Source organism: Rhinoderma darwinii, chromosome 13, assembly GCF_050947455.1.
Source record: "Rhinoderma darwinii isolate aRhiDar2 chromosome 13, aRhiDar2.hap1, whole genome shotgun sequence".
NCBI classification, from domain to species: Eukaryota; Metazoa; Chordata; class Amphibia; order Anura; family Rhinodermatidae; genus Rhinoderma; species Rhinoderma darwinii.
This window is the reverse complement of record NC_134699.1, coordinates 15,051,650-15,074,960: the sequence shown is the minus strand read 5'-3', so window position 1 is coordinate 15,074,960 and position 23,311 is coordinate 15,051,650. Positions and strand designations below refer to the sequence as shown.

The following is a 23,311-nucleotide window of genomic DNA, read 5'->3' as shown; positions in this document are numbered from 1 at the left end:
GGCTGTTCCGGCAGCATGCATATAAATTTGTGCATGGTCCATCAAATGAATGAGACTGTCACCGACCGACCTATCTACAACACCTTTTCCCTTAGCCCGAGTTTTTACAGCTGTGGTCACTATATTGAACCATTCATAAAACCTATTAAGCGGTTCTCAAGTAAAGGGCAGTTTCTCCATTTTATGTCTGAACTCCCACATGAATGCGAATGTTTTATATTTTGTGGGATTTGGGGACCTGACTTCTAGTCAGGTCCCCCTTCTAGTGCAGCAGTTTTATGTAGCTTTTAAAAACCAGCTGCTTTTTGGAGCTTGTTTTATTCCTGGTTATGCTCTGCGGTTTTCTTTATTGACGTCCCTTTTTTTATTCATGTGCTCAATTGAAACAGTTCTAAAAATATTTAGTAAAATTTCTATTTAGAAAAAATTCTGCTTTGTGCATCACTGCAACTAGGGCAGGGTTCACACCTGCATCAGTGTTTTTGTTGTTCTGCTCCGTCAGAGGAGCAGAATGAAAATACCAAAAGCGCTGATTCCATTGTTTGACAGGAACCATTTGCGCCCGACGGAACCCATTGATTTGAATGGGTTTTATTGGGTTTCCATCAGAATGTCTGTGGTTTTACCGGAAACAATAGTGCTGCACTATAGTTTATTGTATTTTTGGCCAGATCTGACGGAGGGCACTAACAGAGCCTCCAATGCAGATGTGAACAGGCCCTTAAAGTACTAGAAGAATAAAACTGTTTAGGTATAGATACATATTATAAGAAATATATATTTGCAATTGAATTTTGTAAATTAACAAATCATTAAGATTATTTTTAAAGGCCATACATTTCTACAACACACAAAGTTGTTCTAAACCTATAGTGTCCCAATTACTACATATCCGTCATTACCACTATCAATCCGACAAAGGATCTGATTCTCTACTTTAAAGTAAATTTCCATCTTTGCAGTCATTTTAAAGGGATTATGTGAGATTAGAAAACATGGCTATTTTTTTTCCGGAAACAACACCAATTTTGCCTACGGGTTGTGTCTGGTATTGCAACTCAGCCCCGTTAAAGTGAATAGAGTGAAGACCCCCCTCCCCACACAAAACCTATGGACATGGATGAAAGCAGGCATGTTCTTCTGATATCATACCATACACCCCCTTTAATATATTGGTGAATTGCAATTTCTCACTGCTGCTGCTATTTATTGAATGATGTATATGCCTGCTTGTAAAGGGAGCAGTGTAGATAAAATATATTGGCATATTCACCTTGATTCGTGGTTTTTATCCTGAACTACCACTTTCTCCAGAGGAGGCTAGTATCAGATAGATGCAGTCAGCCTTGCAATATTATAGTTGTTAATGTAAATGGGATAGAACAGAAGCTGATTTATTAGATCATGCTTATGCGAAATCTATTATGGCTGGTAATATAGAGGCCTATAAAATAAATGGCATCATCCCTATAATTAAAAATAAGAAGAACAATAAAACAGAAACTGAAAATTGTATACAACCTGCCATTCTTCAGAGCAAGAGTAAACTACTCTGATGTGTTCTCTAATACAACGTGGTGATTACATTTTTACCTAATTTAGACTATTACCCTAATAGTATAAAAGATGCAATAAACATACCGTCCATAACGTTAATTAGGAACAAAGTGATATAGCAATTTATAAAATAATCTGGATCAGGACAGGGTAAAAATCCTACAAAATGGTCCATTTAGCCATCTTTTAGCACAGGCTAGATGTATTTGAGGAGCAGACAGGGATTCATTTATGAAGACTGGAACACTAGATCTAATGCATTTACTCTAAAACCTGGAAATCCAAGACATAATAAGAGGGCTATATGGAATTTATGTATGCAACACTGCATCCTCAGTGTCCTAATATATCCAGTATGTCACATTACATCAAGATAGTGCAGTGTATCCATTATATCCCCAGCAGGTAGACTATAATAATAAATCATAGGGCTCACTCTGGCAGATGGATGATACCTGGCCTATTGGCTGAGGGCTGACATGCCTGACACAGTGTGCTGGATTTTATCGGCCATATTAAATGTTCCGCCTCATTTTGCAGCCATCAGTGTAAAGACTACAGTATGTGTGAACTTAGTTAGAGACTGGTATCTAATGCAAGTCACTTATAATGTACAAAAGTGCAGATTCAATTTACAACTCTCCTTTTGGTGAGGGTAGGTGGTTCCTTTCGACAAGTGTGAGTGGTCTCGCAAGTATGTGAGAAATGCACCAACTTGTAAATGAAGAACTAGAAGATGGTGATGTAAGCACAGAGGGGTGGAGCTGACAACATGTCTGACTGAGCACACATTCAGCATATTCACATAAAAAATGGTCACCTATCCACAGGATACTGTGGGTGAAAATTGTCTGATCGCAGGGACCCCCACAGATCGTAAAAACCGAGTTTTCGAACCCCCTGTTCCACCTCACTGCTTGACGGCAGTGAGGAAGACTTTTAATGGAGTAGCGGTCGAGCATGCGTCTGCTGCTTTATTCAAAGTTTTTGGGGATTCACAGAGACAGTCGAGTAGACATTGAATGCCCGCCGCTACATTCAGGCTCCCCCTCACTGCAGGGAGTGAAGCTGGATACGGGACCCCAATTCTCGCGATTGGTGGGGATAGATGTTAATTTTTGTTTTTGGGACAACCCTTTAAAAGAATTAGAATACTTCAATGAGAACGTGAATTTTTAGGATGCTCCTTAAAGAACAATTCGGTGCAAAAGCAAGGGGCAGGGGCTTAGCTAAATGCTCATGGGCTCCGCCGCTAAAGTTCAGCATGGCTCCCCTTAACTTCTTGTTATGACAGACAACAGCGACTCGCCTGTAACTTTCAGCTGCATCGCTGGGTTTCTTAAATAACCCATCGATGCAGCATTAGCAACCAAGGGTGTTGCTAGGGAATGGAAAGATCAAGGGGCACAAGCCCCCATCCCCCTCAAAAAATATATATCGGAGACACCATATTTATAAAAATACGACCCCTATACCTACGCCACCAGATAGGATTAGGTACAGCGGCTCAGCAGACCGTATCACACATGAAAGGATTAGGTACGCAGTTTAGCAGACAGTATTGTACATGATAGTATTAGATACACTGCTCAGCAGTGCGTATCACACATAATATGCTTAAAGAGGCTCTGTCACCAGATTTTCAAACCCCTATTTCCTATTGCAGCAGATCGGCGCTGCAATGTAGATTACAGTACCGTGTTTTTTTTTTTCAAAAACGAGCATTTTTGGCCAAGTTATGACCATTTTTATATTTATGCAAATGAGCCTTTCTTAAGTACAACTGGGCGTGTTTAAAGTTATGTCCAACTGGGCGTGTATTGTGTTCGTTACATCTGGGTGTGTTTACTTGTTTTACTAGCTGGGCGTTGTGAATGGAAGTGTATGATGCTGACGGACCAGCATCATCCACTTCTCTTCGTTACCACCCAGCTTCTGGCAGTTCACAGACACACAGAGTGTCCTCGCTCATCCGACGCGATGAAGTTCCTGTGGGAGGAAGTGAGTGACGTCACAGCGTGATCTCGCGAGGACACGCTGTGTGTCTGTGCACTGCCAGAAGCTGGGTGGTAACGAAGAGAAGAGGATGATGCTGATTCGTCAGCATCATACACTTCTATTCACAACGCCCAGCTAGTAAAACAAGTAAAAACGCCCAGATGTAACGAACACAATACACGCCCAGTTGGACATAACTTTAAACACGCCCAGTTGTACATAAGAAAGGCTCATTTGCATAAATATAAAAATGGTCATAACTTGGCCAAAAATACTAGTTTTTGAAAAAAAAAAAAAACGTTACTGTTATCTACATTGCAGCGCCGATCTGCTGCAATAGGAGATAGGGGTTTGAAAATCTGGTGACAGAGCCTCTTTAAGGTCTTTTTAGAAGGCCGATATTGGCCATGAATACAAGCACCAATCGACGATATGACTCGTTTGCTCTGGTCATAGGGGGAAATGATCGGTAATATATAGTGATATACGATCCTCCCTATGCATTTGCATCATGTCGGCAGCACATCCCCTGTTTACATAGAGAGATGTGCTGCCGACTAGCGTCCATTTTATTGGCTGCAAAAAATATGCTATCAGCCGATGAACCAGCATTTTTAGCTGCCCGATAATTTTCCCATGTAAAAGGGCCTTTAGATACAAAGTTCTAGCAGACAGTATTCATATACTTACACCTGAGTCAGACCCTCTTCAGATTCAGGCGCAGCGCTGGGTTCTGATGCCATTCAGCGTCAGGACAATAAATCCACTATACTGGTATACGAGTCTAAAGAAGTTGTTGGTCCAAAATGCGTAGCTGTAGATTTTAAAGCACTGCACCAAATTATCGGTTTTAAAAAATCACTTCATAGTCACTGTGGTTTATGAGGAGCGCTGACGCAGAATCCCCAGCTTTTCTTATCCATAGTACACGTTCAATTACCGGCCCACAAAAGGACTCCCAGCGAGGTGAGAAGAAACACCACGACCTTGCCCCCCTCCCCAACTTTCCTTCTTAAAAACAATATGGCCCTATCAAGCATGGTCTCTTTGTCTCTTCTCCCAGTTACTACCGTAACTGTTGACACCAGTTACTACCGTAACTGTAGTGCGGGGGGGGGGAGGGGGCTATAGGCCTGGTTGCAACTGCTGCAACCCCTAGAGCTACGCCACTGGGTAGTGGGGAAAGAAAGAGCTCTGTCATAGTCCCGGGGAAGTAAAGTGACCACAGGTTATAATTAGTTTTTAATTATATCAGTGTATTATATGAAGAAAGTGAGAAACGGCTATATCCTGCATAACTAAAGATGATAATAGCGTATCACGTTCACCCATAATTCAAGATACCCAGACATCTAACAATAATTATACCCAGAAAAGAAAGAATCAGTGCTAAAATAATCAATTCCTTCTGATAGAAATTTGTTGCTTTATGTATTGCTCTTCCCTTATACGTGACTGTTACAAGTAACCCGTGAATCTCAGTGAGCCTACAGCTGTTCAATAAGATGGTGGGATTTCTAATGAAGATAGATATAATATCTAAAGATAGACATAATAAAATTAATACTATATGTCTGATGGGCTCTCTAAATTAACCCATTAACAACTTGACTGTTTGGTCCACCTTAGCAATTATGCACACATGGTGGTTTCAGGGTCTATCTATACAGAAAATGTTATTTTTTTCAAAAAAATTCTGTGATTGGTCTATATACCTAAATTGTAAAATCCCATGTACATATTGTAGAAACGCTGCAGATTTTTTGCAGAAATTTCTATTTGTTGGGCTACCAAAATAAAGTTTGCACCTTTTATCCCTGACCTATAGGGCTGTTTTTTTTTCTATGCCATTTTTATATTAATAATTGCTTCCTTTTTAAGTTTTGGATGTATATTACCATCAGTACAGTTAAAGAGGCTCTGTCACCAGATTTTGCAACCCCTATCTGCTATTGCAGCAGATAGGCGCTGCAATGTAGATTACAGTAACGTTTTTATTTTTAAAAAACGAGCATTTTTGGCCAAGTTATGACCATTTTTGTATTTATGCAAATGAGGCTTGCAAAAGTCCAAGTGGGTGTGTTTAAAAGTAAAAGTCCAACTGGGTGTGTATTATGTGCGTACATCGGGGCGTTTTTACTACTTTTACTAGCTGGGCGTTGTGTATAGAAGTATCATCCACTTCTCTTCAGAACGCCCAGCTTCTGACAGTGCAGACACAGCCGTGTTCTCGAGAGATCACGCTGTGTCGTCACTCACAGGTCCTGCATCGTGTCAGACGAGCGAGGACACATCGGCACCAGAGGCTACAGTTGATTCTGCAGCAGCATCGGCATTTGCAGGTAAGTCGATGTAGCTACTTACCTGCAAATGCCGATGCTGCTGCAGAATCAACTGTAGCCTCTTGTGCCAATGTGTCCCCGCTCGTCTGACACGATGCAGGACCTGTGAGTGACGACACAGCGTGATCTCTCGAGAACACGGCTGTGTCTGCACTGTCAGAAGCTGGGCGTTCTGAAGAGAAGTGGATGATACTTCTCGTCAGAACGCCCAGCTAGTAAAAGTAGTAAAAACGCCCCGATGTACGCACATAATACACGCCCGCTTGGACTTTTACTTTTAAACACACCCACTTGGACTTTTGCAAGCCTCATTTGCATAACTACAAAAATGGTCATAACTTGGCCAAAAATGCTTGTTTTTTAAAAATAAAAAAGTTACTGTAATCTACATTGCAGCGCTTATCTGCTACAATAGCAGATAGGGGTTGCAAAATCTGGTGACAGAGCCTCTTTAAAGTACATTTGCTGACATTTTCTAATTGTAAAGACCTATGTACTGTGTATGTCGAATAACGATGCATCCAGATTAGAAAAATAACATCAAAAATAAAACTGTGTAAACAAAGTTTGACTATCCATACGTGAATGTGCTAAAAATAATATTGCTTCTTAATTATTACTCTTCTATGCAAACCTAGACATTAACTTTTTGTGCTGGAAATTAAGTTTCAGTTAATCTACATGATCAATATTATAGTCAACTGGGAATTACTCGAAATTCAAATAGTATAATTATAGGACTAACCATCGGGTACAAACATTGTCCATTGACAACAAAGCTGTGAGGCCAACAGTGCAGCTGAATTTCTGTTAATTGGTGAAGCCACAATGTAGATATATAATGTGCAGCACTGGTGACCCCAAGTGAAATAGGAAAGACAAGATTCAAGAACTCAGCTCAATCCCAACTACTCAGTCAATATCTCTCTTCATTACTCTGACTCACTTACAACTTCTGCTCTGTATGTTCCCATGCAGCAAAACTCATGTCATCATTGATTTGGGTTTATCTTTCTATTTAATGACAACATAATAGATAAGGCTTTGTTTACATCTGCATCGGAGGATTCGTTAGGGGCCTCCGTCACAGAACCGGCAGGGATTACCGGAGACAATAGCGCAGCATGCTGGTTATTGCAGCCTTCCTCAGACTGAGAGGAGTATACCTAGTGCCATATCTGGACGACTGGTTCCTCAGGGCTTCCTCGAAGACACAGTTTCTAGAGCATCCAAACTTAACCAACAAAACCCTGACCAATCTGGGATTTTTGGTAAATCTCAAAAAATCCAGGTTGACCCCTACACATCGTATGCACATCACTCTGTCCCCTCAGTGTATAGTCAACATAATAAAAAATTAAAGCCTTAGAACATTGGTTTCACCTCTCCGAAGCAACCAAATTTGATCTCCACTGGTGGTTAGCATACACACGTCTCAGCAGGGGGAGGTCTCTCAGACCATTGCCTCAGTTAGTCCTGGCTACAGACGCCTCAAATAAATGGTTGGCACGGATGTCGTCCAGTATTAGGGAACTCCGAGCCATTTTCTTATCTCTGCGCCACTTCACGGATCATCTTCATCACCACAGAGTGGTTGTACAAACAGACAACTTAGCGGCAGTGTTTTATCTGAACAAACAGGGAGGGACAAGGAGTCCATCATTAATTCAGGAATGCAAGAAAATCATGATTTGGGCGGAGTTGAATGCTGCAGAATTAGCGACCATCCACATAAAAGGGCATCTGAATCTCCAGGCAGATTCGCGCAGTCGCAATTTCATCAAACTGGGGAAATGGAGCCTCAACACTCAAATTTTTCTGCAGATTACTTCAAGGTTTGGTCTGCCAGAAATAGATGTGATGGCGTCATTCCACAATGTCAAAGTCCAGGAGTGCTGTTCTCTCTCCAGGGAGGGGCATCCGGAGGCCCTAGAGGGCCTCTCCATATCATGGAAACATCTCCAGATCTATGCATTTCTCCCAGTCCCCTTAATTCCAAGAATCCTGAAGAAGGTAATAGAGGATTGTGCTACAGCAATCATGATTATGCCTTTCAGGCCTCGAAGAGGCTGGTTTCCTCTCGCCTTAGAGCTTTGCTGGGGGTCAATATTGGAAAATCCTGATATCAAAAGAAAGTAATTCTGCGTATCTATGTGCATTCTGTCGGTAATGACCCTGCGCAGCGCGACTTTTCTTTGATAGGTCTCCCTCTAATGTGATTTATTAAGTCTGTTACCACAACATCACAAATGATGGTCAGTGTCGCACTATTCTGACAAATAGCAACTATTCTGTGTGACGTAAATATCTAAAACGTGTTCCAAACAGCGTCCCTGAACCGTGAGAATCATTTAGACCCGTTAGCCAGAAATATGACACCTACCGTGCCTATAAAGGTCTCCATAGAGTATAAGACTTGTCCCTGATTATTCACTGGCTCGGACAGACTAAATGATTGGTACTAACCGGAGGCCAAAAGCCTAAAGCAAAACATGGCGGTCACCAAGATTAACATCTACGGTTTTCTTTTCAGGTCTAGTGTTGGTATAAACTGGTATATGATACTGGCTGTGTAGGTCTCTAAGCTGGGATGGTTCAGAGGTTTGGGTGGTTGGTAGTTGTTGCTGTGGTGTAAGAGCTCCTGGTTCACATCCCCCTGTGGTCTTATATATGTTGAGTGCTTCTTGAGGAACTTCTATGGAGTCTTTCTTAATATTTTAGTGACGAAAGTCAAGAAGACCACCACTTTTTCTATAAACTTAGATTTAGGTGAAGAGTTTGCTCAGGGAGTAGATTGGAAACAGAAGATAAAGACAACTGTAAGAGTCAGAGTAGCACTGCGGTGGTGAGTATTGGAGTTTTTGGTTCTTAGCCCATTTCTTCCTCTTGATAGATTATATTCATCTGATATTTGTGATTGAGGCTAAAAGATGCTGTGGTGCTTAGTGTTGACCCAGTGGGTTATACCTTGTCTTCATGTAGCTCCAGGTTCTAGTCCTGCTGCTCCTGTTTGGACATTATATTCCTTTATGAGAACAACATTGTAGAACATTGTATCTATCTGGCAAGTCACATCAGTTGTGGTCTGGTCCAGGGTATAGATGAAAACACAAGACTATGGTGTAAGAACCTGGAGTTCTGGCCCCATAAGTGAACTTTATGATCTTATTAATATTTATCACATTCAGTAACACAGGAGTAGGTGGCAGAGGTGACCGTAGTGGCCAAGGTGGAGATGGCAAAGGTGGCTGATATGGAAGTGGCAATGGTGGCAAGGGCTCAGAGGGTTGCTCATGAGGCGCAACCAATGGTTGGAATATTTGGACTTGCTTTTTCTTAAACTGCATTAATCTTGCTTACAGTATTGCTATTTACCCTTGGTGAGAAGTCAGACGACTCGGGTGATGCCCATGGTTGAACTTGATGTTGGCTCCTTGGTATAGTTGGTTCATGTTGCTCTTTGCTTGGGATTACCCGTACTACACAAATAGTTTAAGCTGGAGTGTTGGTAACGGGGCGGGTAGCTGCTCTAGAAGTTGTTCTGTGAAGTATGAAAAGTCTTATCTGCAGGAACATCTGAAGTCCAGGGCTGAGTTGGAGACGGCTGATCTTAGGATCTTCTTTTTTTGCCTCTCAATGTCCCATCCCCTGATGAACAGTCTTAGGACTTTTATACTCTTCTTTGTGTAACTTTTATTTTATTTTAGACTGATAATTAGAGAAATCACCTATAGATTTCAGATCTGGCTGTGGGTCAGTGGTATGTGCAGTGGTTTGAATAGTAAGAAGAAGTCATAGGTTCTAGCCCTATGTACTGCTATTTCATTTGTTTCGTTACTTTCGGAGTGGATTCTACATTTTTTTGGGCCACGAGGGTCAAAACCGCTCAGAACCGGACTGCTCTTTTTCAATAATGACATTGAGAAACGTACTCTTATATGTATAGAGCTGGAGCTGGCTCAGAGGGTAGAGCACCAGGAGAACCAGTAATGATCCTGGAGACCACGGTTCGAATGCTGGTGCAGGCTCCTTGGATTAGCTGCTCAGTAGTTGGGGAGGCGAAATACCGTACAGCTATAGTGCAGCTGTCTGGAGTGGAAGCTGGTGGTTATAGAAAAATGGAGCATTTTTTCGAAACATTTGAAATCCAAGGAATAGGTTTTCATCGGCCAAGGGATTTGAACATGGGTCTTCAGCGTGAGAAGCAGAGCGGGTACCCAGTGAGCTATCACACTAATCATAAATACTTAATTGGCCACGAGGGTCAAAACCACTCAGAACCGAACTACTCTTTTTCAATAATGACATTGAGAAACGTACTCTTATATGTATAGAGCTGGAGCTGGCTCAGAGGGTAGAGCACCAGGAGAACCAGTAATGATCCTGGAGACCAGGGTTCAAATACTGGGGCAGGCTCCTTGGAATTGCTGCTCAGTAGTTCGGGAGGCTAAATACCGTACAGCTATAGGGCAGCTATCTGGAGTGGAAAGCAGGTGGTTATAGAAAAATTTAGCATTTTTTCGAAACATTTGAAATCCAAGGAATATGTTTTCCTCAGCCAAGGGATTTGAACCTGGGTCTTCAGCGTGAGAAGCAGAGCGGGTACCCAGTGAGCTATCACACTAATCATAAATACTTAATTGGCCACGAGGGTCAAAACCACTCAGAACCGAACTATTCTTTTTCGATAATGACATTGAGAAACGTACTCTTATATGTATAGAGCTGGAGCTGGCTCAGAGGGTAGAGCACCAGGAGAACCAGTAATGATCCTGGAGACCAGGGTTCAAATACTGGGGCAGGCTCCTTGGAATAGCTGCTCAGTAGTTCGGGAGGCTAAATACATATATTTTTTTGGGCCACGAGGGTCAAAACCACTCAGAACCGAATTACTCTTTTTCGATAATGACATTGAGAAACGTACTCAGAGGGTAGAGCACCAGGAGAACTAGTAATGATCCTGGAGACCAGGGTTCAAATGCTGGGGCAGGCTCAGTAGTTCGGGAGGCGAAATACCATGCAGCTATCTGGAGTGGAAGCTGGTGGTTATAGAAAAATGGAGCATTTTTTCGAAACATTTGAGATCCAAGGAATAGGTTTTCATCAGCCAAGGGATTTGAAAATGGGTCTTCAGCGTGAGAAGCAGAGCGGGTACCCAGTGAGCTATCACACTAATTATACATACTTACACCCTAGTGATGAACACAATTCCAGTCCAAATCATGAGCCTTAGACCTACCCCCAATCGCTCGTACGAGACTGATCCTTTTCTAGATCCTCACTGTCAATCACTCACTAGGGGAGGGGGGTTACTGACTAATTAATCAAAGCACTTAAAATATATTCATACCGTACAAGACGCAGCTTTAGATTTTCTTAATGCATCGTCCACGTGACCAGGGAAGAAGGTTTAAAGGGGTTGTCCAGGATTAGAAAAACATGGCTGCCTTCTTCCAGAATCAGCGCCACACTTGTCCATGGCTTGCCTCAGGCATTACAGATCAGATACATTGAAGCAGATCTGCAATACCCTACAAAGCCTGTAAACAGATATGGCACTGTTTCTGGAAGACTAAACAGTAAAATTATAATTTTACTGAATAAATAATTATAAAACGTACTTATTCTTCTCCCTTTGTTTCCTATATTTCTTTCCCCATCCCCCCCTCTCCAATCTTCCCTCCCTCCAATCAGCAGGGCTGAATTCCCTTCGGTGCAGCCCCCAGTTAAAGTGGAAATATCCAGTGTAAAAGAAAAAAATAAAGTCACCCAAAGGTCTCTTCTGACCTTTGAGGGACAGACCAAAATAAAAAAAATAAAAAAAGTAAAATAAAAGTGCAACAAAACTAAATAATAAAGTCACATAAAATACCCAACCAAAAATAAATGTCCTGCCCCCCAACCAATCATTGTCATAACGCAACTCGTAACCCAATTACCCGAATATAGATATGTGATATATCAAAATTGACGGTAGACAATGACGATCACAAATAAAAGTTCTATTTTAGGGGTAAAACAATATTATTACCAGAAAAAAATATCTAAAAAGAAAAAAAGCTAATTTATTCACTTCTATTTTCAAACTATAAGCCTGAAATTCTAAAACCGCAAAGAACAGAAGCCCTGGACTTTGGCATTGTGGAATGACGCTGTGCTGTCTGAGTAAGTCCCCAAGAAACTTTACCGAAGTGTCGGGAGTGTAAATAGACATAGCGTCTTGGCTGGAGGCAATGTCTATTCACTCTCAAGACACTTCAGTAAAGTTATTGTGGGAGTATGTGACAGCACAGCGTGATCTCGCGAGATCACGCTGTGTCGCGAGTACTGCTAAAAATGAATGGAAAGAAGTGTATGATGCTGATTGGTCAGCATTATACACTAGTCTTTACAACGCCCAGTTGGTAAAAAAGTAAAAAACACGCTCAGTTGTCTATTAAGAAACTATTTAGCATAAATCTAAAATTGTGCATAACTTGCTCAAAATTGATAATTTTTCAAAATAAAAACCACTGTTATCTACATTACAGCGCCGATCACATTATGTAGGAGATAGGGCACTTATAATCTGGTGACAGATCCTCTTTAACGATCGAGCAAACCATAGGACACACGAGCAGAGATTTCAATTTCCCACAAGTACCAAGAGCGATGACAGTGCTACTGCATTAACAAGCGCCCATTTAAACTCTAACCTGAACTTTAGTGCCTCATTTCCAAATTATCTCGTGTATATAAGTTCACTTACCGTAGCATCCACTAAACTGGTGTACGAGTCTGAGGAAGTTGTTGGTCCAACAACCAAAATGCGTAGGTGTAGATTTTAAAGCACAGCACCAAATAAATTATCGGTTTTAAAAATTCACTTCATAGTCACTGCGGTTTATGAGGAGCGCTGACTAAGAATCCCCAGCTTTTCTTATCCGTAGTACACGTTCAATTACCGGCCTACAAAAGGACTCCCAGCGAGGTGAGAAGAAACACGACCACCTTGCCTCCCCCTCCCAAATTTTCTTCTTATAAACAATATTGCCCTATCAAGCGTGGTCTCTTTGTCTCTTCTCCCAGTTACTACCGTAACTGTAGTGCGGGCAGGCCATAGACCGCCTTGACTTCAGGGCCCGGTTGCAACTGCTGCAACCGGCTAGAGCTACGCCACTGGGTAGGGGGCATTTCGTTTTTAATTATATCAGTGTATTATATGAAGAAAGTAAGAAACTGCTGTATCGTGCATAACTAAAAATAGCGTATCACGTTCACCTATAATTTAAGATACCGAGACATCGAACAATAATTATACCCAGAAAAAACTAATCAGTGCTAAAATAATCAATTTGATCTGATGGAAATTTGTTGCTTTAAGTATTGTTCTTCCCTTATACGTGACTGTTACAGTAACCCGTGAATCTCAGTGAGCCTACAGCTGTTCAACATGGTGGGATTTCTAATGAAAATAGATATAATATCTAAAGATATACATAATAAAATGAATACTATATATCTGGTGGTCTCTCTAAATTAACCCATTAACACCCAGACTGTTTGGTCCACCTTAGCAATTATGCACACATGGTGGTTTCAGGGTGTATCCATACAGAACACATTTTTTTGGGGAAAAAATTCTGTGATTGGTCTATATATCTAAATTGTGAAATCCCATGTACATGTTGTAGAAACAACCCTAGTTAGGACTGTTAGGATTTGTTCATACGCTGCAGATTTGTTGCAGAAATTTCTATTTTTACCTTACAACTGAGAAACAGGAGTCAGACACTATTTATAAAGAAAATTAGAAAAAAATAAATTTTATTACTAGATTTTAAACAATTTAGAAATATAAAATATGCAGAGGATCCAAAAGCAAGATTGAACTGTACATGGGCCACATAACTGCACACATTAGTACCACAACAGTATCATAGTAATTAGTACATGAATATAATGTTGAAGCTTGCCTGGTACTAATATAAGGCAGGTGACATCAGGTATAAAAAAAGGGGAGCAATGCTATAGAATCTAGCTTAAATAACCCATATTGGCATAAGTGAGGTAAGTAGTAAGTACAAAACACAAGGGTGGTAATATCTAAAAGGGTAATTATGAGCATAAATGCTGACAAATAGGTCTAAATAGATGTCTAAAAAAAGTGTATAGCTGAGACTATATAGAGTCCCAAACAGAGTAAAGTAACCTGGTGTGTCTTACCCATAGGTGTCAGGAAAGTGGTATAGAGGAAAGGAAGCGCCCGGCGCATTTCGCGTACTCAAAAGCTGTATAAGCGAAACGCGCGTCGGGGAGCTAGTTTCTATTTTGTTACTGCTCTCCTGTACTCTGGAGGTGTATAATCCGTACCCAGGTATTACCTAGCCATTTGAACGTATCCTGTGAGATTTATGTTTACGGAAATTCCACTTCGTTGGGATACCAAAATAAAGTTTGCACCTTTTATCCCTGACCTATAGGGCTTTTTTTTCTATACCATTATTATATTAATAATTGCTTCCTTTTTAAGTTTTGGATGGCTATTACCATCTGTACAGTTAAAGTACATTTGCTGACATTTTCTAACACATGTTCCATTGTAGAGACCTATGTACTGTGTATGTCGAATAACGATGCATCCAGATTAGGCAAATAACCTCAAAAAATAAAACTGTGTAAACAAAGTTTAAGACTATCCATACATGAATGTGCTAAAAATAATATTGCTTCTTAATTATTACTCTTCAGTACAAACCTAGAAGTTAAGTTTTTGTGCTGGAAATTAAGTTTCAGTTAAATCTACATGATCAATATTATAGTCAACTGGGAATTACTCAAAATTGTGTTCAAATAGTATAATTATAGGACTAACCATCGGGTACAAACATTGTCCATTGACAACAAAGCTGTGAGGCCAACAGCCACAACGTAGATATATAATGTGCAGCACTGGTGACTCCAACTGAAATAGGAAAGACAAGATTCAAGAACTCAGCTCAATCCCAACTACTCAGTCAAGATCTCTCTTCATTACTCTGACTCTCTTACAACTTCTGCTCTGTATGTTCCCATGCAGCAAAACTCATGTTATCATTGATTTGGGTTTATCTTTAATGACAACATAACAGATAAGGCTTTGTTCACATCTTAGTTGGAGGTTTCGTTAGGGGCCTCCGTCGCAGATCTGGCAGGGATTACCGGAGACAATAGAGCAGCATGCTGCGCTATTGCATCTGGTAAAATCACGGACACGCCGACTAAACCTATTACAGTCAATGGGTTCTCTTATTTCCTTGTTCTGCTCCTATGACTGAGCAGAACGGAATGGCACAACGCAGGTATGAATCCAGCCTCCGTTAAATCTGCAAACTGAGCAAGACCAGGGAGAGGAGATGCTACAAACTCCAGCCAAGGGTAACAAGGCACAGCTTTCCTCCGGCTATTTGTGCATATTAATATAGGATATGGGGGTGTGGCCTAGCGGTGGATGTGAGCAGACGTGGGAGGCTGGAGCTCCTGCTGTGCCCATCCTGAAAATACATTTCTATCCCCGTTGTACCTGCGAAAACCTCGGACCCACAGACGGTATCACCCTGGGGGAGGCTGTGTTGGAGTGCCCTGTCACGATGACCCACTCTAAGAAGCAGAAAACACCACCGCAGAGAGGGCCGGCATAGAGGTGTCCGGCAGGATGCAGCAGACAGGTTGGAGCGCTACGCCCGTACACCTAGGGTGGGAGGCTCCGTGACACATAAATTGCAGACAACTGGAGGACCGGTGGCTGGTAGCCCATCGCGTGGGTCTCGCTACTCCGTGTTGGAGGAGGACATGGGGAGCGAAGAGGAAGAGGTGAGCGGGACCACGCTGGGTCAGCAGAGTAATGGAGGGCGGCCCAGCATTAAGAGAGGAGGTCTGTCGGAACCCTCTTTAACAGACATTTTGGCTGTGGTGAAACAAAATTCATCAGTTCTCACTACATTAACTGGCCAGATGGAGGTTTGAAGGAGGACATTTTGCTGCTGAGAAATTACCTGCAGAAGGTGGCGGTGCGCACCACAGCTATTGAAGGCAGAGTGTCAGACATGGAGGATGCTCTTCCTAATATATGGCTGGATGTACAAGCACATTCTCAGGCTGTGGCTGCATTACAAGCGAAGGCGGACGATATGGAAAACCAGCTGCGCCGTAATAATGTCCATCTAGTGGGGGTGCCAGAAAAGGTGGAGGGCTCTAACCCTGATGATTTCTTCGAAAAATGGCTGATAGACACGTTCGGCAGGGATGAATTGATCCCTCTATTTGCAGTGGAAAGGGCTCACGGTGATGACTGGACGTGGCCCCCGGGAAGGCCGCCGAGACCAGTGCTTATAAAGATCTTACATTACAAGGACAGACATAGAATCCTGAGAAAAGCGAGAGAACGTCAAGATATCTCCTTTAATGTGGCGAGGATTTCCTTTTTCCCAGATTTTGACATGGAAGTGCAACGGAAGGGATCGCAATTTTTGGATATAAAAAAACACCTTCAGGCTTTGAACATTCTGTACTCAATGATGTATCCAGCAAAACTTAGGGTGGTCGCCCTGGGAACTACTTCCTTCTTTGAGATGCCTAGAGAGGCGGTCAGATGGCTGGACAGTAATGAAAGTCGACTATGACGTGAGGAGGAGGAGAGAGAGCACTGATCCCCGCAGGTCCTGGAAAGAGAAAGTAGCGCTGAAGGACTGTAACGATTATTGCGGCCTTCTACACAGTTGTTGCGGATGGATATATCCTCCTTTTGAGAACAGATTGATGTTATTGCAAAAATATGAGGGGGGGTTTGGTGGTTATCGGTCTCCTATGTTTGGATGGGATAGCTTGGTATGTGTACATGGTAGTGGGAGTTACCGCCCGATGGGTGCGGATTTCTATAAGATTGGAATGTTAACAATCGGTGCGAGTTACTTGACTCCCAATGTTCCCCGGCATTGGCTCAGGAAGACCATGTTTGTTGACCCGACCCTTTTAGTGGGGTAGGTTTATTGGGTGTACTGGGGGGGATAGGGAGAGGGGAGTTGGCTTCAGCCTGTTAGTGCTAAACGACTCGGGGTGCTCAGTAGGATTTCTTTGTTTATATTGTTGGCTGATGAGATCACTTAATTGTTTGTCCTGTAATGTTAGAGGCCTGCGGGAATCCAGGAAATGGCATGCTATATTTTAAATTATTAAGAAACAAGATGCGCTGGTGGTGGGGTTAAAGGAGACGCATATGACCATGGAGTCAGTATCCTTGATACATAGGGCCTGGATTGGCCACAGTTATCACTCTTACAACACCAATTACTCCAGGGTGGTGAGTCTCTTTATACATAAGGCATCACCTCATTCTTCCTTTATAGATTGAGAGGGACGGTATGTAGGAGTGCAATGTTCGCTATATCATTGGGAATGCGTACTGGTGGTGCTCTATATTCCCCCTCCTTACTCTAGTGTGTGTGTGTTAAAAAAGTTATGGAAGAACGGTCTACCTTCCCAGATCTGCCACTGCTCATGATGGGGGATTTTAACGCGGTGATGAATGCACCGCGTTCCAAATTATTATGCAAATGTTATTTTTCGCTGATTTTCCTAAATAGTCGATGCAAATGACAGTCAGTATAATCTTCAAGCCATCAACCGTTGGAGTATAATGCAAATTTTATTGAACAAATCTCCTAATGATAACAGATTTTTTTTTTAGAAGTAAAAAACTCAAAATGCACTGTTTCGCATTATTATGCACAACAGAGATCAAAACATTTTAAAGGTTGTAAAGAGAACTAAAATGGTAATTTGTTGAATTTGCAGCATCAGGAGGTCATATTTACAGAAATCCAAACCTCTTTCAATCGAAAAAAAACTTAACAGGCCAAGTTACATGTTAGCATAGGACCCCTTCTTTGATATCACCTTCACAATTCTTGCATCCATTGAATTTGTGAGTATTTGGACAGTTTCTGCTTGAATATCTTTACAGGATGTCAGAATAGCCTCCCAGAGATTCTGTTTTGATGTGAACTGCCTCCCACCCTCATAGATATTTTGCTTGAGGATTCTCCAAAGGTTCTCAACAGGGTTGAGGTCAGGGGAACATGGGGGCCACACCATGAGTTTCTCTCCTTTTATGCCCATAGCAGCCAACGACATAGAGGTATTCTTTGCAGCATGAGATGGTGCATTGTCATGCATGAAGATCATTTTTCTACAGAATGCACGGTTCTTCTTTTTGTACCACGGAAGAAAGTGGTTAGTCATAAACTCTACGTACTTTGCAAAGATCATTTTCACACCGTCAGGGACCCTAAAGGGGCCTACCAGCTCTCTCCCCATGATTCCAGCCCAAAACATTACTCCGCCACCTCCTTGCGGACGTCGCAGCCTTGTTGGGACATGGTGGCCATTCACCAACCATCCACAACTCCATCCATCTGGACCATCCAGGGTTGCACAGCACTCAACTGTAAACAACACAGTTTGAAAATTAGTCTTCATGTATTTCTGAGCCCATTGCAACCGTTTCTGCTTGTGAGCATTGTTTAGGGGTGGCCGAATAATAGCTTTATGCACACTTGCAAAGCTCTGGAGGATCCTACACCTTGAGGTTCGCGGGACTCCAGAGGCACCAGCGGCTTCAAATACCGGTTTGCTGCTTTGCAATGGCATTTTAGCAGCTGCTCTCCTAATCCTATTAATTTGTCTGGCAGAAACCTTCCTCATTATGCCTTTATCTGATCTAACCCATCTGTGCTCTGAATCAGCCACAAATCCTTTCACAATACGATGATGACGCTTACATTTTCTTTTTTTTTTTTCAACATTCATTTTTTATTGAAAATTTTCAAATATGATAACGCTTCCGTTTTCTTGAAATATCCAATGTTTTCATACCTTGTCCAAGGTATTGCACTATTTCACGCTTTTCGGCAGCAGAGAGATCCTTTTTCTTTCCCTTATTGCTTGAAACCTGTGGCCTCCTTAATAATGTGGAACGTCCTTCTTAAGTAGTTTTCCTTTGATTGGGCACACCTGGCAAACTAATTATCACAGGTGTCTGAGATTGATTACAATGATCCAAAGAGCCCTAAGACACAATACCATCCATGAGTTTAATTGAAAAACTAATAATTAAATGTTTATGACACTTAAATCCAATGTGCATAATAATTTGGAACACGGTGTAGTAATGCATACAAATTCCACAGAGGGGGTGGGAATGCAGGTGAGGGGACAACGGCATTTGGGAGTGTAAAGGATCTGCTAGACACAGCTTCTGTGTCGACGCCCGTGGTTAGTCAGTCTGCACCTGCTCCTAACTTCTTCTACCACTCAGGCTGGGAGGCTGAGGAGTGGGAGAGCCTATCACAGCCTTGCCAGACGGAGCTAGCTCCCGCCCTCTGTCTATTTATACCTTAATTTCCTGCTTCTCCTTTGCCTGTGATTCTGCTTGTTTCCTGGCTCTGCTACTGCTGCTTGTACTATTTGTCCTCTGCTTCATATTGACCCTGGCTTTACTGACTACTCTCTTGCTCTGCGTTTGGTACCTCGTACACTCCTGGTTTGACTCGGCTCGTTCACTACTCTTATAGCTCACGGTGTTGCCGTGGGCATCTACCCCTTTTCCCTTAGCTTCTTTGTACCCTTGTCTGTCTGTCTCTCGTGCACATAGTGAGAGTAGGGACCGTCGCCCAGTTGTACGCCGTCGCCTAGGACGGGCCGTTGCAAGTAGGCAGGGACTGAGTGGCGGGTAGATTAGGGCTCAATTGTCTGTCTCCCTACCCCGTCATTACATACTCCGAAATTGCGGCTGATCAAGGTTCAGCTCCCGGGAACCTTCCTGAGATCAAGCGGTTTGTTCCCCTGCAATTCCGGCTAAGGATACTCAGGGAGAATCATGACTCTGCACTATCTGGCCATCCAGGCATCCTGGGTACCAAGCACCTCATTGCCCGAAACTATTGGTGGCCAGGGTTGCTTAAAGACGTTAAGGCCTACGTCGCCGCTTGTGAAATTTGTGCTAGGTCCAAGACTCCCAGGTCCCGACCAGCGGGTTTACGATGTTCTTTACCCATTCACCAGAGACCTTGGACCCATATCTCCATGGATTTTATCTCCGATCTGCCTCCATCTCAAGGCAAGTCGGTGGTGTGGGTTGTAGTAGACCGCTTCAGTAAAATGTGCCACTTTGTGCCCCTCAAGAAACTACCCAATGCTAAGACGTTAGCTACCTTGTTTGTCAAACACATCCTGCGTCTCCATGGGGTTCTTGTCAATATTGTTTCTGACAGAGGGGTACAATTTGTTTCATTGTTTTGGAGAGCCTTCTGTAAGAAGTTGGAGATTGATCTGTTCTTCTCCTCGGCCTTCCATCCTGAAACTAATGGCCAGACTGAGAGGACTAATCAGTCTCTAGAACAATATTTAAGGTGTTTCATCTCTGACTGTCAATATGATTGGGTCTCCTTCATTTCCCTCCCTGAATTTTCCCTTAATAACCGGGTCAGTAACTCGTCAGGGGTCTCTCCCTTTTTCTGTAATTTTGGGTTTAATCCACGGTTTTCTTCCGTTTCACCTGGTGGTTCCAACAATCCCGAGGTAGATTGTTAATGGGCGCATGATGGGACCATGTAATATGACCAATAGATGTCGATTTCACCACTTGCACCATATCGCTATCTATCAGGAACATGTCTATACTTGTATACAAGTTATGGAAGTGGGAGTAGTATGTAGTCTCTTTCCCCCGGATGTAAGTACCTCCAAATATCATGTAAATGTTCCTCTTTCAATAACTGGGCTATTGAAGTTTTACTCCTACCTGTTACATTCATAGAGTCCATGTCAGGGTACGACGTGATATTGAAATCCCCACACAATATGAGAGATCCCTGTTTAACCCTAATAACTAATTTAAGGAGCTTATTAAGAAAGGATATTTGTCTTTGATTAGGAACGTAAACGCCAACTAGGGTATAGGGTTTATCATTAATATTACAAGTAATTATCAGATATCTCCCTTGTAAATCCGACCAAGAATATATAAGAAAAGGCTAATGTATCCATGATTGCCATGAGTACCCCAGCTTTTTTTATTCTCATTGTTTGTAGTGAAAATATGAGGGAAACGCGTATGTGAGCTTTTAGGTGGGGCAGACTGCTTGAAATGGGTCTCCTGGACACAGATAATATCACTATGTGAGTGCATGGCTTCCCTCCACAAGCTAGACCTTTTAAAGGGGCTATTGAGCCCGTGAACATTCAGGGAAAGAATTTTAAACACCATGATGAGCCAGTAGAAGCAACTCGGAACTTATCCAATCTACTATACATGCATCAGTATCATATATTTTATAGACAGCACCACCACCACAAATAAACAGTACATAAAAACAATTCACAACAAGGCCACACATTAGATGCGTGGATCAAAAGGAGCAAGGTCATAATCTTACAGCCTATGAAAAACACTGTATCCAAAGTTATTATGAACCTCACAAAAAAAGTAAGATGGGGGGGAAAGGTACATAAAGAAAGCATGTAACCCAGAATGGGAAACTCAGGGAAGGCACATAGGCCATCAGAAAGCAAGCATAACACATAGGGTCTGTTATCAACATTTAGCCATTCTTGTCTTCTTGCATCGCAGATCGGATGTCAATTCCGCGTAGACAATATCACCTGGGGCGAGAAAGTGTGCCTGAAAGAAACAAAAGAAAAATATGTCCTCCAGAGATCACGCAACAGCAACCTCCCGCCATTCTTCCTCAATCCTAGTCGGGCCTCGAGTAGCTGGATGTGGTGGGGAAGTCGAAGGTATCAAATTCCAGTCCTTGATAGCTTTGGTCACTTGCGCTGGAGAAGACAGAACATGGGGAGTCCCATCCTTGTGAAACAGGAGCTTAACTCGAAAGCCCCATCTGTATGGAATGCCGTGGTCTCGAAGTATTTTAGTGGCTGCCGCAAATTCCCTCTATTTAGCAAGAGTTGCAGCAGACAAATCAGTGTAAATCGTGAGATCCTTGCAGGTGTCCGGCAAGAGAGAAGGTTGTTTGAAGCGTTTGATGAAGGCTTCTTTTATATGGAAAAAATGGAATCTTGTGATAACATCTCCGGGTAGAAAGGGAGCCACCGATCTAGGTTTCGGAAGACGGTGTATGCGATCTAGGACTTTCTCCAATTTAGAGATATCCGGCAATAATGCAGAGACAATGTCCACTACATATTTATACAGTTGATCGTTAGTAATGGATTCCGAGATGCCGCTTAACCTCACGTTATTTCTACTCGAACAATCCTCTGCATCTGCGATTTTCGCAGCTTTTCTCTCCAGCTCATCCTCTAAACTGCTGACTTTATCAATAAGATCATTATGTGAACCAGTTATTTCTGCCATTTTTGTTTCCAGGTGATCCCTGTGGTCACCAATGCTATGAATATCAGTCTGTAAGGCATGGAGCATGCCTTGAAAGTCTTCTTCAGAGATTTACACAACAAAGTAAGCATACTTACCATAGTTTCTTCTGTTATAGACGAGGTTGCATTCTGTGCCGGGTTGTATGGGCCACCGCTATCCGCTATTGACGAGCATGTCAGGGTATGTTTGGAGCGCAAGCCATGCAGAGTTGTATCACCCTCTGGTGGGTGGAAGAATTCTGTTCGCTTTTTAGGCTCCTTCACTTTACTTGTTCTACCCATATCAATCAGATAATCAAGGCGTACAGCCTCAGCGCCAGTTGAAATGCATAGTGCCGCTGTCGTCCCCACAAGTAGCGTAGTGCAATCACCATATAGTCAACACATAGATATCAGAGGAGGAACATTGTTCATGTTGTAAATACCGCCTCAGGGCTGCAACGCAGGGTCAGGTTGATGTCATTCATTTTTACACATATACGTAATCATGAGGAAATGCGCTGTGGAACCCAGCACTGTCCAAGATGGCGGCCGCTCCCTGGATCCGGTCCGTTTAGGGAATTGCACGCTGTTGTGAGCTCCCCTCCGAGCCTGAGGGACAATACCCAATCCCCTGTTTCTCCTTTTGAAGTCTGGTGCCTCCATGAGCAGTTGCATATCTTCCGGTCCACCGATGGTGCGGCCTACGTACTTCAAGCGAAAATTGAGCCCGGGGATCCGGTGCTTACACTAGGCCAGAATTTCAAAAATGCTGCAATCCGGTCGATGCGGATATCTAAATGATCCTCAGGTCAGCAAGGATCGAGTAGGGTAGGTGAAGAGTGTCTAAGAGCCCTCCAAGAGGGCGGATGCCCCTGGATTATGTGAAGCTCTGCAGAGCTCTGTGGATATGCGACCTTCCTCCTCACCGCTCAGGCCACGCCCCTCCAATTTGGAAATTAGCAGTGGTCTCACTGGTGTCATCTTCTGCCATGTCTATAGGATATATCAGAATATGATCC

At 42.6% G+C, this 23,311-nt stretch overlaps 1 protein-coding gene across 2 annotated transcripts in view; it reads right to left on the bottom strand.

The window, feature by feature from the left end:
- ASIC2 (acid sensing ion channel subunit 2) overlaps window positions 1-23,311 on the bottom strand; it is a 461,929-nt gene that overhangs the window by 71,827 nt on the left and 366,791 nt on the right. The gene's annotated exons all lie outside the window — the stretch shown is intronic.